The sequence below is a fragment of the Malus domestica genome, chromosome 02, assembly GCF_042453785.1.
Source record: "Malus domestica chromosome 02, GDT2T_hap1".
NCBI classification, from domain to species: Eukaryota; Viridiplantae; Streptophyta; class Magnoliopsida; order Rosales; family Rosaceae; genus Malus; species Malus domestica.
In genome coordinates, this window is record NC_091662.1 from 34,055,761 (window position 1) to 34,059,251 (window position 3,491).

Genomic DNA, 3,491 nt, shown 5'->3' on the forward strand with positions numbered 1-3,491 from the left:
CATTTGCTCAAGAAATTTGGTATGAATTAAACTCCACATTTCTCGCAACTGCATCTCATTACCCGTAAGGGAATTATGAGTAACTTCAACCCAGTTAGTGCACAACGCAACATCTTCAAGGAGCGACCAATTCGTACCTGCATCAGTAGTCATTTTGTGGAAAAAAATTGGATTGAAACTTTGAGAGAAAGATAAGAATTTGATTGAAAGTGGTTGAGAAAATATGAAATTGTGGTGTAAGGTAGATGGAGAAGAAATGGTATTTATAGAAAAGTAAAAACAATTTTTTACAATTTTTTTTTCAGATTTTTTACAATTTTTTACAATTTTTTAGGATTTTTTCAATTTAAAAAAAAAAATTTCAAATAATTAATCTCTGCCGTTGGATTTAAAAAAATTTGAATTCCAAGACTCCAAATTGTGCCACGTGTCACAACGGTAACTTTTCTTAATTTTAAAACTTTTTTTTCTTTATTTATAAAGCATATTAATATCGACCGTTGATCTCAGATCGAACGGTTGCTATTAAATAAGATTTGTTTTATTTTTTTTACCGTTGAGATCCAACGGTTCAAATGAAGGAGCCGTTGAGATCGAACGGACCGTGGGAAGCCACGTGGCTTCCCAACGGTAACTGAGAGCTGCTGCAAGTGGCCTGATTTTTCTGAAAAGCTGTTGGGCGACGCGCCCCACGCCCGAGTGGGGTGCACGCGTCTGACAGAAAAAAATAAAAAATGGGTGAAGAGCTCGGGCTCACGGGCTGTCACAAATTGACAGGTCTAGAGCTCGGGCCTTCTCCACGAGCTCGGGCTCTTCATGGCTGGAGATGGTTGACAGGCGCTCGGGCCCTTTCTTCTCCCCTGTCCCCCGGCCTAGAAGCAAGGCTGGAGTTGCTCTTAGAATCAACTTCCTAGAGACCGACAGACTAGTTACCTACGCACCCTATTTTTACGTCCTCCAAAACCCATGACAGGGCGGTTCCTTAAAAAAATCAATCGCTTTCTTTCATAGAAGAGGACTTAGTCTCTCTTGCAATCTCTAATGGAGGAATGGATAGATTATCTTGAGGAATGGATAGATTATCTTGATTACATCGACAAAACCCAACCCACCGATTTCTTCTGGTCCAATGGCACTCCTTTCGGCAATTTCGAATTCTCGGCCCTCAATGTTCCTGCCGTCGCCGTTCCTCAGCCTCACGGTTACTGGAAAAAGAGTGTCCCGCAAGCAGTATTTCCTCCTTTTCCGGTTTCCTTGAAACCTTCAGAAATTTAATGCGTTCTTAATCCCTAAAGCTCCAAGCTTTTTGTCACGAAATTGATTGTTTGATTGGTGGTGTTTTGTTAATAAGGGGACGACCGGATTCGTGCTCTGGACCAGAGGCAAAAGCTTGCCGTGAGAAATTGAGGAGGGAGAGATTGAATGACAGGCATGTATATAATCTCAATTTACTTTACCATTTCACCGTAAGTTTACACAAGTTTCCTTTAGTTTATTCGTGTTGTTTCGATTTCAATATATAGAGAGATTACTAATATGATGTAACTTGATTTGAATATTTCATGTATCAGAGAATATGAGGATTATGAACCCAACAGAGATGAGATTTTCAGTTGGCAAAGAAAAAGTTGAACTGTCTATTTGTCAGAAAGGAAAACGGTTGATGCTTCATGCATGGATATCCATTGCATTTCATGTGCATGAATGTGACTGCAAAACTAGAGGGCTGTTTTAATATTAGTCACTACCAAAGGTAAAAGAAGAAACAGAAATGTATGTACCACAATATATTGTAATTGTAAGTGTGAACAAATACTTTTTCTTTTGTTCTTCCAATTTCTTTTTTCATTGCTCGACAAAATGTATTTGATTATGTTGTATACATTTTTAAAGTAAAGAAAGAAACAGAAATTGATATTGTGATTTGTTGTGAAATGGTAAAGTAAATTGTCTTCTTTTCATTTGTTCTGACATCTTATCTAATATTTTTTTTCAAACTCTATAATTTTAGACACTAGAAGAAACAAGTGCAGAAAATTTTAAACAAAAGAAAATTGTAGTATGATAATGTTGATGATATGCCATGTTCAATGACAACCCTAATACCCTAATGATCTTAATCATTTGAATTTTTTTTACGGCCCTCTCAACCAAATATACATTCTTTAGGTAAATAAAAGGGCTTTAACAAAAGAAGAAATCGATAAAGAAATTACGTATTATGGATTAATATAAAGTAAAAGATAGAGGGACATAGAGCTACAAATAAACGTCGTATATTTAGAAGCATTTTAGGGGCACGCAACGTCTTTGATTAATGAAATTTTGTATGCCGCATGTAGTGTGTCGGGATGTAAAAAAAGTTTTTCTCACTCTCAAGGCGCGTGTAGAAATGTTAATTTTGTTTAAGGGGGCAGTGTTAACACTAAGACCATCTTCAATCCTGACCTAAAACCTAAAAATATTTAGTCCAGAAAATTTAGGTTTTAACCAAGAAACAACTTTTCTACTCCAACCATTTTGGCCTAAAATTTTAGCCTGAGATTATCAAAAAATGAATTAAAGCTAATTTTTTTTAAATTAACTTTAAAAAAAAAATATGTAGGCTATTCTAAATTAATTTTATGAACATTTTAAACTAAAAATATTTAAATTCCGATAAATTTTGAAAAATCACTAAATCAATACATGAAAATCATGATAAACCACATAAACTTAAAAAAAAAATTATTCTAGCCGTTGGAAAAAAATATTTAAATTCCGATAAATTTTAGATTATTTTAGCCATTGGATTTAAATTTGGACCGTTAGATTTGATTATATTCGATTTAAGCCGTTGGATCCAATAAATATATAAATATAAAACAAAAAAAAAATTGAATGTGGACCGTTGGATTAACCAACGGTCCAATTACCACCACCACCCGATGAAGAAAAGTAACCGTTGACTACAGGACAAGGCTCACTTTTCACTCTCATTCGTGAGTCCCAGCAGCTTTTGTGGGCTAAATTTGTGACCTATATTTACCTTCATTTTAAGTTTTAAGTTTTAGGTTTGGTTTAGGTTTTGGGTTGGAGTGGATTTGTTGGGGGGGGGGGGGAAGAAGCAATTGAAGGTTGAAATGGCACTTTCATAGTAGCGGCGGGGGGAAAAATAAAGTCATATGATCAGCTTTGGTAAACTGAGTAAATTGTAGCAATGGTCCCTGAACTTTACTCAAATTGGAGCAATAGTCCCTCAAAATTTTGTCAAAATATGTTATGTTGGAATAACCATTTATTTAATTAGGGTCCCTCAACTCATCAAAGTGTATAATTATGGTCATTTTCGTCAACTACTTAAAATTTTTTGTCAAAACGACTTATGTTTGAAGGACTATAGCTACAATTGGGATAAAGTTAAGGGACCATTTCTCCAGTTGAATTAAAATTAAGGGACCAAAGGTAATGGATTTTTAGTTGAGGGACCATAGCTGCACGTTTTAATGAGT

At 35.2% G+C, this 3,491-nt stretch overlaps 1 long non-coding RNA gene across 1 annotated transcript; it reads left to right on the top strand.

The window, feature by feature from the left end:
• The first annotated feature begins 818 nt into the window (after positions 1–818).
• Positions 819–1,971, top strand: LOC139190171 (uncharacterized). The gene is made up of 3 exons (XR_011574226.1): positions 819–1,230; positions 1,352–1,466; positions 1,572–1,971. It is a non-coding gene; the product is annotated as an uncharacterized lncRNA (long non-coding RNA).
• Positions 1,972–3,491: the final 1,520 nt, after the last annotated feature.